Source organism: Chiloscyllium plagiosum, chromosome 32 (assembly GCF_004010195.1).
Source record: "Chiloscyllium plagiosum isolate BGI_BamShark_2017 chromosome 32, ASM401019v2, whole genome shotgun sequence".
Lineage (NCBI taxonomy): Eukaryota > Metazoa > Chordata > Chondrichthyes > Orectolobiformes > Hemiscylliidae > Chiloscyllium > Chiloscyllium plagiosum.
The window spans coordinates 44,732,575-44,747,413 of record NC_057741.1 but is presented as its reverse complement, the minus strand read 5'-3'; the positions used below and the strand labels follow the sequence as shown (position 1 = coordinate 44,747,413).

The 14,839-nt window shown below is 42.2% G+C and overlaps 1 protein-coding gene across 7 annotated transcripts in view; it reads left to right on the top strand.

Moving 5' to 3' along the window:
* The first annotated feature begins 14,479 nt into the window (after positions 1-14,479).
* The window catches only part of dennd4a (DENN/MADD domain containing 4A), a 150,318-nt gene continuing 149,958 nt past the window's right edge, over positions 14,480-14,839 (top strand). For 6 of the 7 annotated variants that reach the window (XM_043674611.1, XM_043674610.1, XM_043674612.1 and 3 more), the window contains exon 1: positions 14,481-14,639. The gene's annotated coding sequence lies outside the window, so the exon portion shown is untranslated. Of the gene's footprint in view, positions 14,640-14,839 lie in introns of all 7 variants that reach the window. The other variant, XM_043674608.1, reaches the window with a different exon arrangement.

Below are 14,839 nucleotides of genomic sequence, written 5' to 3'. Positions count from 1 at the left end.
AACATGTTTATTGTAAGGTTTGTGAAGGTTTGTAGCTCAGGTTTAGGTTTAGCTGAGGTTTAGGATGTAGGTTTGCTCGTTGAGCTGTAGGTTTGACAGCTTTGCTTCACTTGGAGGTCGCCACTGATGATGTTACCTAGCCAGGTAATGAAACGTCTGGATATCAAACCTACAGCTCAACGAGCAAACCTACACCCTAAACCTCAACCTGAGCTACAAACCTTCACAAACCTTGCAATGAGAGGAATAGATAGGGTCAATAGCCAGAGACTTTTCCCCAGGGCAGGATTGACTGGTATGAGGGGTCATGGTTTTAAGATATTAGGAGAAAAGTATAGAGGAGTTATCAGAGGTAGGTTCTTTATTCAGAGAATTGTGAATGCATGGAATGCGATGCCAGCTGTGGTGGTGGAAGCAGAGTCATTAGGGACATTTAAGCGACTGCTGGACATGCACATGGATAGCAGCGAATTGAGGGGTGTGTAGGTTAAGTTATTATATTTTTTACATTAGGATTAAACCTCGGCACAACATCGTGGGCAAAAGGGCCTGTTCTGTGCTGTACTTTTCTATGTTCTATGAAAAGCTCAGCAGATCTTGCAGTATCTGTGAACTGAAATTAATGTCAACGTTTCAGGTCCAGTGACCATTCCTCAGAACTGATGTAGTTGGAAAAATATCAGTTTGTATGCAGAGGATGGAGTGGGGGAGAGTAAGGAGTAAACAATAGCTGGGGATAGAGCCCAAAGAGGGAGATGAACAGTTGAACAAACAAAGGAGTCGATAACAATCTGGCTGGGAGGATGAATACCTGTTAATGGAGAATTAATGGGTAGTGTGTAATGGCATACTATGTTATAACAAGTTGAAAAGTGTGGTGCTGGAAAAGCACAGCAAGCATCAGAGGAGTAGGAGAATCAATGTTTCAAGTATAAGCCTTTCATCATTCCTGATGTACTTTTCCAGGACCACACTTTTTGACTCTGATCTCCAGCATCTGGAGTCCTCACTTTCTCCTATGTTAAAACAAGGCCTGGTGCAGGGAGAGGACATGGGGGAGTTCAGGCCCTAAAATTATTGAACTCGATATTGAGTCCGGAGGGCTGCAAGGTTGCCAAGCGGAAGATGACCACGTTCCTCCACACACTGAGACTGCACTGACCTGTGGTGGAGGGAGTGGATGTGTAACCTCAGGTCTGGTGTCGGGGCCTTCTCTGCTGGTCACTGGGAGACGAGAACATCCCACATCAGCCTCATCCCATCCCAGTCGGAGATCCAGATCCCAGCCCACTCAGAGACACTGATTATCCCTGTCTGCTATGTCCTGGGCAAATAATGAACTATGTAAGATAGGCAGCTGCGGACTGATGGCGTCTTTTCTGATGCCAGTGAATTCCAGGATCCTCAGGAAGTGGCAAGTTGTTCTGGAAACAATGCATGGTCAGATGAGGCCGAAATTGGATGTGAGAGATGGATAGGTAATTAATGAGGTGAGTTCGATAAGATATTAGATTAGATTAGATTACATTACAGTGTGGAAACAGGCCCTTCGGCCCAACAAGTCCACACCGACCCACCGAAGCGAAACCCACCCATACCCCTACATTTACCCCTTACCTAACACTACGGGCAATTTAGCATGGCCAATTCACCTGACCCTGCACATCTTTGGACTGTGGGAGGAAACCGGAGCACCCGGAGGAAACCCATATAGAGAGAATTTGCTCAACCTTATGGTGAGAAATCATTTAAAAAATTTAATGCAGCTCAGACTTAGCCAAAACAAAAATTCAGCCCTAAAAGTAGATAGTGAAAGCTTCCATGGGTTTCTAAGAAGAGATTAGTGAAAGTAAAATGGGGTTGTCAAGGAAGAGACAGGAAGTAGCACACGCCTCTGTGTTATTAATGCAAATACTACTGCCCTTCTAGGAAAGCCTCAGTGTATTCGGAGGGTTTTCTTTGGCCTCCACTGGAACGTGATCTTTTGAGAGTTAAGAGAACTGGACTTGGTGAGGTACAATCGACACATAGCCAGACTGTCTACCGTGATTTTGTAGGAGTTTTGCCTAAATGCACCTAGAGTGTGTGACCATCCTCCCATTGAATCCAAAGGATGTGGCGGAGACATTGTTAATTGTATTTTTTGAGTACTCAGATTCCAGGTCTCAGTGCTGTCTTGGATTGTGGTGATGGCAGCTGATTTGTAAACTAAAATCTTTGGTCAGCTGAAGAGCTCTTTGTTGTCTCAACATAATCTGTACAAAGTGGATCTGGTTCAGCTGAGCCAGTGATAGATCTACTTGTCAATAATGACCTTTTGAGAGAGGTGGCTGCTGAGGTTTTGGAAGTACTCTATCTATTCCAGGACTCGTACTCCGAATAAATGGATGTTGGAATATTCTTTCAGATGTTGGTTACTGATTGGAGATTTTTAAAGACATTTTTGTGATTGTAAGATAATTTAAATCATAAATACAAATTGTTGTTTCTTTCATTTTCCATCATTCCATCTTAATCTAACATTTTCTTTCTTTCTCTCTCTCTCTCTCTCTTGGGCGGCACGGTGGCACAGTGGTTAGCACTGCTGCCTCACAGCGCCAGAGACCCGGGTTCAATTCCCGCCTCAGGCGACTGACTGTGTGGAGTTTGCACGTTCTCCCCGTGTCTGCGTGGGTTTCCTCCGGGTGCTCCGGTTTCCTCCCACAGTCCAAAGATGTGCAGGGTCAGGTGAATTGGCCATACTAAATTGCCCGTAGTGTTAGATAAGGGGTAAATGTAGGGGTATGGGTGGGTTTCGCTTCGGCGGGTCGGTGTGGACTTGTTGGGCCGAAGGGCCTGTTTCCACACTGTAATCTAATCTAATCTAATCTAATCTAATCTAATCTAATCTAAAAAAAATCTAATCTAATCTCTCTCTCTCTCTGAACCAGATTTGATAGCGAATCAAATATTCCAGCAGAGACTTCCTTATTTAGATTCTTCAAGGTGATTGGCTTCACAGTGAGTTTCCTTCTTCACATAAGTCAAAGATGGCTTTTTTGTTGGCTAACAGCAACTTGCTCATGCAAGATATAGAGAAGGTTTGGTTGACAAATTTAACGATTTCACCAGTTTCCTCATCTCCCCTCCCCTCCCCCCACCCCACCCCACCTCACCTCATCCCAGATCCACACCTCTTACTCAGCACCGCCTCTTGAATTGTCCAACCTGTCCATTTTCCTTCCCACTATTCGCTCTACCCTCCCCTTCAACCTATCACCATCACCCCCACCTGCATCTACCTATTGCCTTCCCAGCTACCTTCCCTCCCAGCCCACCCTCTCCCATTTATCTCTCAGTCCCCACTCCCACATTCCTGATGAAGGGCTTATGCCCAAAACATCAATTCTCCTGCTCCTCGGATGCTGCTTGACCTGCTGTGCTTTTCCAATGCCACACTTTTCAACTCTCCAGCATCTGCAGTCCTCACTTTCTCCAAGTTTAACATTTTGCCGAACTTCAAAATTGACCAAGATTTCAAACATTTCCTTTTAACAAGCATTTTTGTTTGGGTGTGAGAAACTAATTTCAATGTCTTTCTTTTACATCAGATGCCAGGGCTTTAGCAATTTCTTTGGTAATCAACATGACAAGCATTTTTCTGAAGGTGTAAAAATCACTTCATCAGCTGTTAATGTTCACCATTTGTGATGCTTTTAACTTCCCATGTTTTAAATGTGCACAAACTCAAATGGGGGCAGAACCTTGATCTAAAAGTGATTGCAATACTAAAGAGAAAGATTTGACTCAATTTTATTTTTTATTGTCGCATGTCCTGAGGTACAGTGAGAAGATTTGGCTTGGATGCCATCAAAACAAATCGTACCTTATATAAGTACATCAGGATAATAGAACAAAATGCAGAATATAGTGTTATAGATACAGAGAAAGATCAACTTTAATACATGAGCCATCTATTTGTAAGTCTGATAACAGCAGGGAAGAAACGGTCCTTTAACCTGTAGGTAAGAGTTTTCAAGTTTTTGTATCTTCTGCTCAATGGAAGAGTGTAGAAGAGAGTATAACTGGGGCGGGACGGGTCTTTGATTTTGTTGTCTGCTTTCACAAGGCACCCGGAAGTGTAGACAGAGTCAATGGAAGGAAGGCTGGTTTTCATGATGGAATGGGCTGCATTCCAAACTCTCTAATTTCTTGGGCAGAGCTGTTGCTATGCCAAACAGTGATACATCCAGACAGGATGCTTTTCGTGATGCATCTATACAAATTGGTAAGAGTCTTTGTGGACTTGCTAAATTTCCTTAGCCTTCTGAGGAAGTAGAGGTGTTGGTGTGCTTTCTTGACTGTAGTGTTGACATGGATGGACCAAGTTAGACTTTTTGGTCATATTTCCTCCGTGGAACTTGAAGCCCTTGACCACCTCCACCTCCGCACCATTGATACAGACAGGGGCATGTCTTCCGTTCTGCTTCCTGAAGTCAATGACCATCTCCTTTGTTTTGCTGACATTGAGGGAGAGATTGTTGTCTTTACACCATGGCTGTAAGTTGTCTATCTCCTTCCTGTACTCTGTATCATTGATGTTTGAGATCAACCCACTACGGCGATGTCATCAGCAAATTTGTAAATGGAGTTAGAGCAGAATTTGGCCACACAGTTGAGTGTAAAAAGGAGTATACTAAGGGGCTGAGTAACCCGCCTTGCTGGACACCAGTGTTGTAGATTATTGTGGAGGAGGTGTTGTCACCATCCTTACTGTTTGCAATCTATGGGCCAGAAAGTTGAGGATCCAGTTACAGATGGGGGAGCAGAGTCCTAGGTCTTGGAGTCTGGAGATGAGTTTTGTTGGAATTATGGTACTGAAGGCAGAGCTAAAGTTAATAAATAGGAGTCTAACATACTGTTCCAGGGATGAGTGTCAGGTCAGGAAAACGGCATCTGCCATGGACCTATTGTGACAGTAGGGAAATTATATCAGATCAATGCAAGCTGGGAGGCTGGAGTTGACATGTGCCATTACTAACCTCTCAAAGCACTTCATAATGTAGGTTGGATCTCAAACAAAGACGAGACAGAATACAGGATGGAGATAGGGTACTTAAAAACTTTTATTACAATTCAATACAGGAACAGGCCCATCGGCCCACCAAGCCTGCACCAATACCTGTTCCTTATGTAGACCTGTTGTTTATTGCCCACACACAGTTTGTATTCCTCTGTTCATTCCCGTTCATGTGTCTATCAAGGTACACCTGAAACAATGCCTGCTTCCACCACCTCGTGGCAGTGCATCCAGGCACCCACCACCCTCTGGGTGAAAGATTTTCCCCACACTTCTCCCCTAAGCCTTTCTCCTCTCGCCTTGAACCTGTGCCCTCCTGTAGTTGACCTTTCCACCCTGGGCATCCATGTTCTTTAGGTAGTGTGGTGACCAGAACTGCATGCAATACTCCAAATGTGGCCTGACTAAAACTCTTGTATAGCTGTAACATAACTTACTAATTTTATATTCAATGCCCCAGCCGATTAAAGACAAGCATAATGTATGCCTTCTTGACCACCTTATCCACCTGTGTTGTCACTTTCAGAGGTTTATGGACCTGTATAAACAAAACAATCTTTCTATCAATGTCAGCAAAATGAAGGAGCTGGTTAATTACTTCAGGAAGTGAAGTGGAGGGTACGTCCCTATCTGCATCAATGGTGCTGAGGTAGAGATTGTTGAGAGCATCAAGTTCCTGGGAGTGATGATCACCAACAATCTGTCCTGGTCCACCGACATTGTCACTATGGTGAAGAAAGCACAGCAATGCCTCTACTTCCTCCGGAAGCATGTCCGTAAAGGCTCTAGCAAATTTTTATTGCTGCACCATAGAAAGCATTCTATCTGGATGCATCTCAGTGTGGTATGACAATTGCTGTTCCCAAGACCAAAATAAACTACAGAGAGTTGTGAACACAGTCCAGTCACCACGCAAACCAGCCTTCTATCCATTGACTCCAGCTGTACTTTTGGCTGCATCAGGAAAGCAACCAACATCAAATATCCCTCCCTCCCACCCTGTTATACTCTCTTCCACCCTTTTCCATTGTGCAGAAGATATAAAAGTTTGCATACACATACAAACACATTCAAGAACAGCTTATATCCCTCTGTTATCAGACTTTTGAATTTACCTCTTTAATGTTAACATTGATCTCACTCTGCACCTTTTTGGCAGCTGTAACATTGTATCCTGCACTCTGTTCCTGTTATCCTGATGCACTTCTATAGTACTAGCTGCCTGTAAAGCATGTAAGACCACTCACTTCACTGTACCCCAATACACATGACAGCAATAAACCAAATCAAATAATGATGGATGTCAGAGCCACTGGGTAGTAGTCATTAAGGCACGTTGCCTGATTTTTCTTTTGCACCAGGATGATAATGGTCTTTTTGAAGCAGATAGGGACTTGAGATCATTCTAAGGATAGGTTAAAGATATCAACAAATACTCCCGCCAGCTGGTCCAGGCCAGATCTGAGTGCGTGGCCAGGGACTCCATCTGGACCAGCCGCTTTCCATGGGTTCACTGTCAAGAAGGCTGATCCAATGATCCTTGATAAGTTGAGTAATTAAATTGTTAAATGAGCTGTATTGAAACAGTAAACTTGTTTATTATAGTTTATTTTTAATATTGTGCTGCAATGCTTATTGCATTGAAATCAATGACATAAATACAGTTTAATTTCCTGTAACAGCCATGTGATATGACAGAGCTGTCAATCAATTCTAACTTTTGTCAAATTTGATACTTCAATGGATTGAAACAGTTAAAATAGATAAAAGTCTATAATAGTAAACAAATTCAAGTACTTTGTAAAATAATCAGATTTAATACTATTCCTTTATACCACTCCTGAGTTTATCAAACAGCAGATGTTCTTACCCACTGAACTGTATATATCCTTGCCATATGGCTCTTTACACAGGTTACATTTCGGGTGTCACATGTAAAGCAAGAGCATGTAACACAAAAGGTGAAACAAATTATTTCCTATTGGTTCTTCAGACTTTCATTAACTTGGCCCCCACTCAATGGCAGAAATCAGGGATTCATTAGCAACTAAAACTCTCTTCCAATGAACCTCAACACATTCCTCCTGGGACTGCTTCTCTTTGGGCATTAAAGTGAAGGATTATTCTCAGCTCCACCTCACTAGAGAAACCTCTAATTGTGCTTTAGACTCAAATGGACATGAGCAATGCCATAGGAATTCAGCTTGCTGTGATATAAATTGCAACAGCAGATGGGGAGTTAGAATTGTTGTGCATCAGTCCACTGTCTGCAGGATTCAAAGTCAGCCTTTGTTGATGGAATAAATATTGTCTCTACTTCTAGATTCAAGGATCCTAAATTCTCCACTTTCCAACTCCCAGTCCTTGTGCCTTCACAAACAAACCTTCCCACAGATTGATACTCGACGAACAATTATCACTTTTGTGTGGGAGCTGGAAATATCACATTGCTGCAAGAGAACAGAGAGTGTACAAATGTTTTAATCTAACATGGGAAGATTTTTAGCATTGCATATCTGAAATCATTGTTCTTATTGAACTTTTCCACAATGGGGTTCCTATCACTGGGGCAGAGGTGTACACACAGAACTTGCTGACACTTTGACTCCAAGTTCTGGTTGTTCTGGTAATGGGAGCGGACATTGATGAGTTGTGCAAAGAACAGAAGTAAGTCTCATAAACAGTAATCTCCATCACATAGAGAATCTGATGACTCTATGAAGAGCACATTGTTTTCAGAAGAACGACTTTAAATAAGGTAAGTTCATATTTCATTTATAAACCACTCACAAAAAATTAACAACATACAGCTCACTTCAGGCAAGAAGAGTCAAAAAGCAAAATACTGTGGTGCTGGAAATCTGAAATAAAAAGAGAAAATGCTGGAAATGCTCAGCATGGTCTGGCAGTTCCTGCTGAGAGAGAAACAATAAAAAAGAGCTTCAGTCCATTAACTTTGTACAAATATAATTACATTCCCCACCATGTGATCTCCAAGAAGAAGTGAGAAAGCACAAACAAAAGGAAAATTTTGGAAAGAAACAAAGCTGGGAAATTCCACTCCATCCCCTTAGATGGTTAAAACTGGTTGAAGAGTTCTCTCTGATATTGATAATTCCCTGTAGTAGCTGTACTTTGTAAGAACTGATGAGTTTCCGAATCAAAAACAAGCCCAGCTTCTTGAAGGAATTCAGGAGCATCATAAACTTATCAATCTCTGGAAGAAGATCCATCTCCTAACTTTGAACCTAGATCTAGCCTTACATAACCTTATCTCATTGTCCTAACAAAGGACCATTGACCTTAAGTGTTAACACTGTTTCTCTCCACAGATTCTGCCAGAGCGACTGAGGTTTTCTTAGCACTTTCTGTTTTTTTGCTTTTGTAGTGATACTGCGGACAATGGTTCTCCCTTATCTATTTAGCTCAAACACAATCTAATCTTTTTATTTTATAAATATCAGTCAAGTCATCTGTAAATCTACACTTTTCTAAAGTGTACTTTAGTTCTAGTATTTTCTAGCCTTTCTTCATCAAGATGTTTCGAGCTGGCCTTTAAAATTGCAATTCCTGTTTGCAGCCTTTCCAATGCTTCAACATCACATGTTATATATGGAGCCCAAATCAGAACAAGTCTCCTAAACAAGGCATAACCATGAAAGGAATTTTATGCCTTGTGTTAATGAATGCCCCCAAACTCTGGCTATTGCATACAAACATTTTGAGACCAATTTTCAATCACCCAGGGTATTCTTCCTCCATTTATTTGTTGCTTTTTCCACCATGCTTACCCACAAAACACTGCATTTATCCAAGTTAAACATCATTTGACAGTCGTGAACCTAATCTCTCAACACATCAAGATCCACTTGAGACTGACAGGATCTATCATCTCCACACTCAAACAAATCTTAAATTTGCAGATCATGATTTGCAATGCACACATCCAGATCATTAACAACAGTGGTAAAGAGTAATAATCCAACACTGAATCCTGAGATAAACAATTGGAAATTCAAATCTAACTATAATTATGTTCAACAAATACCCATCCAGCTAGTTCCTCCCCCAGCTCCACTGAATTACACAAAGGCTTCCATTTTTTAGTATAGGACCCAAAATGCTTAAATTCATCTTTCAATGTTGTGCCGGTGCCATTTCACAGCCATTCTCTCTTTGGGATTGAGAGTGTGGTGCTGGAAAAGCACAGCAGGTCAGGCAGCACCCATCCCCGCTCCACACTCCTCTCCGCCCTATCACCTTCTCCCTCACCTTCATCTACCGATCACATTCTCAGCTACCTTCCTCACTGAGCCCCCCCCCTCACCCAACCAACAGTCTCTTTCCTGATGAAGGGCTTATGCCCAAAATGTTGATTCTCCTGCTCCTTGGATGCTGCCTGATCTGTGCTTTTCCAGCACCACACTCTTGACTTTGATTTCCAGCATCTGCGGTCCTCACTTTCTCCATTCTGCTTTTGGGTCTAGAAAACTGAAAAACACTTGAAACTTTTTTTTTACATTTCTTTTTATTAGAAAAGGTTTTTATACTTTTACAGAGTTATAAAAATACAAAGGAAAAACAATATAACAATCTTATATTACAAAAATGTTGACAGGAAACTAAAACCATCACAAAAAAAACAAAACAATCGCTCCACATTGAGATTCAAAAAGTAATTGTACTTAGCGAATTAGCTTAGGCTGACCCAGATTGCACTCGACTAACCTAATCCAACGTAGAATGTGTCAGATTAGATAAAATCACCTTGAATTAGCTCCACGGGATCAACATGGATTTCACCAGGTTCATTTCCCCACCTTATCCCAGGTCCAACCTCCCAACTCGATACTGCCCTCTTGAACTGTCCTAACTTCTCATCTATCCGCTCCACCCTCTTATCCGATCTATCACCTTCACCCCTACCTTTATCTACCTAACGTATTCCCAGTTACTTTCCCCCCCTAGCCCCACCCCCCCACCCATTTATTTCTCAGCCCCCTTGGGCCACCCCCTCAGTCCTGATGAAGAGCTTATGCTTGAAACATCCTTGCCCCTCGGTTGCTGTCTGATCAAATGTCACTGTTAATGTATTTGGTGATGTCTCGGGATTCCAGGCAAATGGTGATTAGAGCAGAGAATCCAAGATCCCCCCAAACCACAACATATTCTGCCAATTCTCTTTAAACATAATGGAACCCTTGATTCCCTTAAGATGCGTGTGTAGCAATTACTCTATGGAAAACAAGCATTAACTTGCACAATATTTTGCACACTATCTGACTATTCAGGGAGCAGTAATGCTGGCAAGTCAGGGCACAGTCTAAAGCATAGACACTGAATACACTTGATGTTTTGTAATTGGAAAATGCTGACTGCCTAGTGAAGTTAGTCCTGTTTCTTTAGCTACAAACTATTGTTAAACTCAAGAAATATCAGCTTGTGGGCAGAGGAGGGCGATGGTGAACTGTTTACATACTGAGTCAAGAGATGTCCAAGTTTGTTTGGAAACAGCCAGTACATTCATTGTGATATGACTGAGCGTGCAACCCAGCTGTTGTACTGTTCCAGGAGATCACTCCAGTCTGAATCGTAGAAACTTACAATAGAGAAAGAGGCCATTTGGTCCATCAAACCTGTGCTTGTTCTTTACCGTATGACACTAAAGAACAATACTGGTCTCTGCTGCCAAAAAACATGCTAATTATACTCTAGTTGCACTTTCCTGCCCTATGCCATAGCCTTAAATGTTATGATAGTTCAACTGCTCATCCACATACTTTTTAAAGGTTGTGAGGTTTCCCATCTCAATTACCTTCCAGACAGTGCATTTCAGACCTCCACCATCCTGTCTGTGAATATGTGTTTCCTCAAATCCCCCCTAAACCTCCTGCCTTTCTCTTTGAAATGATGTACCTTTGTTATTAACCCTTCAACTAAGGGAAACAGCTGCTTTCTATTCATCCTGTCAATGCCACTCATAATCACATACATCTCTATCAGGCTTCCCCTCAACCTTCCCTGCTCCAAAGAAAACAACACAAGCTTAACCAGCCTCCCCTTGTAGCTGAAATGCTCCATCCCAGGCACTATCCTGGTAAATCCCTTCTGCACCCCTTCCAGTCCAATCATATCCTTGCTATAATGTGACCAGAACTGCACACTGTACTCCAGCCGTGGCCCAACCAAAGTCTTGTAGAGCTCCCAACATGACTTCTGTTCTTATAATCTATGCCATGACTGATAAAGGCAAGCAACTGTATGCCTTCTGAACTACCCTATTCCCTGTCTCGCCACCTTCATAGAAATGTAGACAAGCACCTCTTAATACCCCTGTACCTCTGAGCTTCCTAGTGTCTTATCATTCATTGAGAACTCCCTTGTTTTGTTCTTTCTTACAAGGAACACCACCTCACTTGATCAGGGTTAAATTCCATCTGCCAATGATCTGAGCAATTCGCCTATATTTTCCTGTAACCCATAATTTCTTCCTGTCAACCACTCAATCAATCTTTGTGTCATTCACAAATTTATTATCCCTCATATTTTCATGTACATCATTATGAACATAACAAACAATAGGGGACCAAGCACTGATCCCTGTGGTATACTACCGCACACTGGGCTCCTAACATACAAACAGCCTTCTACCACCATCTGTCTTCTGCCACTTAGCCAATTTTGGATCCATCTTGCAAAGTTATCTTGGATCCCCTAAGCTTTTACCTCCTTTATCAGTTTCTCATGTGGGATCTTAACAATGGCCTTGCTGAAGTCCATAAAAACTACATCAACTTTTTTTTATTTATCCAATGTACTTCCCTAAAGTACATTAGTGAACTAGATGGATTTTTCTGACAATTGACAAGAGTTTTGTGGTCATGTTTAACTCTTAATTCCAGATTTTTCCTTTGCTGCCCTACCCTCAGCCAAACACTTGGTTACCATCTTGAAAAATTCCATCAGATTTGTTAGGCATTATTTCCTTCTGACAAATCCACATTGACTATCTCTGACCAAGCCTTGCCTTTTTAAATGGAGATTTTTTTTCTCCAAATTAGACTCACTGTTTATAGTTTTCTGGTTTATCTCTATCACCTTCATGTAATCCTAACCTCACTGTCCTGTTATTTTCTGCTGCCCTTGTCCACAGCCAACCCAAATCCCATTCACCCACTGCCCCTGTGTTCACTGATATGCACTGGTTCCCAGTTAAGTAAAGGCTCAATTTTAAAACTTACACTCTCGCTTTTAAATCACTTGATGGTTTCACTTTCCCTATTTATGTATCTTCACCAACTCCACTCCACTCCTCCAATTCTCACTGATTTGAGAATCCTAATTTTAATTGTTTCACCATTAGGCTTAGAAAGCTGAAGGCATGGTTGCCAATGCTCTGGAATTAATTCATTAACCACTCCACCTCTCAAGTGTTTACTCCTTCCTTAATATCCTCTTTAAAATACCTCCTGGTCCAAGTTTTCCATAATTTGTCTATCTTGTGTAGCTCAGTTTTATGTTCCAGGTTAGAACGCTTCTGTGAACCATCTCAAAATATTTTATTACCCTAAAGGAGTTATAAAAAATGCAAGTAGTTTTTGTTGTTGTAAGATCCTTGTCTGTGGTCTCAACATCCCAGACTATGATCTCCTGCAGTTACTGATTTTTCTTTTGTGAACTATTTAGAATTGACGGAACTGAGTCATATCTCAAATTGGAGAATTCACCAAGTTCTGGATCTGCTCATCACAGAAACACTAGAAGCTCCTTCTCCTGTTTTAATTCCAAGTAAAAATAGCAAAATAGTATAAATGAAGTAAATTCAAGCACATTTGTATTGTTCTGCACAGTGCCGATCCCCATATTATAACATTGCACAGAGGAAGGTGCAAAAAAAGATTCATAAGGATGACACCAGAACTGAGATTTTATAACAACCAGCAAGGATTAGGCTGGGGCTCATTTCTTGAGAAGTAAAAAAGGCTGGGAAATGACCAATGAAAATACAAACTTATGAAATAGGAGCAGACATAGACCATTTGGTTCCTCAAACCTGCTTTGCCATTCAATAAGACCATGGCTGATCTGTTTAACATTTCCATCTATCTTGACTGCCCTTAATTCCCAGCCTAACAAGAAACCAACTATCTGTCCTAGAGTTAATCAATACCACACCACTCCCCCAATTGTCTTTTGAGGCAAGGAATCCCAAAGTCTAATTAAAATTCATTAAAATTGTGAAGTTGCTAGGCAGACATGGAGATTACATGTCCACTTACAGGGAAGTCTGCAATTGGGGGTCATAAATATAATATTGTTACTGATAGCTTGAATATGTAATTCATGAGAAACATTATCCAAAGGGTGGCAAAAATGTGGAACTCACTACTACAGTGAAAAACAGTAAAGATGAATAGCATAAATGCATTAAAAGAGAAGCTAGCTAGCACAAGACACAAACGCAAGAGAAGGTTTAACAGGGATAAAATGGAGTTTCTGTAGAGCAAAAGTAACAGCAGCCCGTTTCTGGGCTATATCTTCCAACAACTCTATTAAAACAGTAGGCAATTAAAGATTTTGGCCTCAACAAGCATTAGTAATACACTAGTTATTCCCAGGAACAAATTGGAGAGATATACAGAAATGTCCCAATGCTCAACTCATGCCATTGTACAAAGTTGCTGTTCCTCAGAGTAGAGGATAAGCCAATGTGGTTGAACAGTGGTTGTTGATTGTCCACTGGTTTCAAAGATGATGTCCACTCAGTCTTTCAAAATTCTGCAACGGTTCTTTATTTGACTGATCAGGCCAATTCTTGAGCCACTTATCTTCAGGCATGTGGCACAGGATGTCCCAGGAGATAGCGGCATCCGGGTATAGGGTGTGTTTCCTTCTCTGCTGTTACTTTGCCTCATCAATCAGAACCTCCTCGCAAGTTGAGAGTTTGAAATAAAACTACAAAATACTGGGTCTGAAGGTTGGGCACAATCTGTAGAGAAAAACAAACTTAGTACTTCAGAAGTGAGGGTCACATTCTTCAAACGTTAACTCTGTCTATCCACAGACGCACAGGCAGCATCCGAGGGGCAGGAGAATTGTCATTTCGGGCAAAAGCCCTTCATCAGGACCATTTCTCATGCTGCCTGTCCTGCTGTACTTTTCCAGCACCACACTCTCGAATCTGATCTCCAGCATCTGCACTTTCTCCTATCCACAGACACTGCCATGCTGTTGAGTATTTCCAGTATTTCCTGACTTTATCTGATCATTCGGACATTGCATGAAGCAGCTTCACAGTTACTTTATCTCCTTAGGGAATTGCGATGAAGGTCAATGCTCCAAGGAACCTAATGCGATGAGCGCTAGGACCGCTCGGACTCCGGCTGCTCCAGGCGCGCACCCGCGGTCACGCGCGAGTTTCCTTCACAACCAAAATGGCGCCGGACGGCACGGGACCGAGCCGCGAGATTCCCGTTAGCGGACGGCACTCACCATGAATTAAAAACCACTTTAATTGCAATTTTGGTCTGAATCCTCAGTCTGGTGAAAAAGCGGAAGACACGCCTTCCTGGGGGGAGCGGTGAGTTTTGGGAGACCCCCCACATCGTACCGCCGCCACATTCTCCGGGTTTAGTGAACGGCTGGTGACTGGGGCCAGTGCGCAGGCGCATTGCCGTCATCTTGATCTTTACGGAACCCCTGCACCCCCCCCCCAGCCCGGTGTGTGTATAACACCCCCCCCCCCCAGCCCGGTGTGTGTATAACACCCCCCCCCCCAGC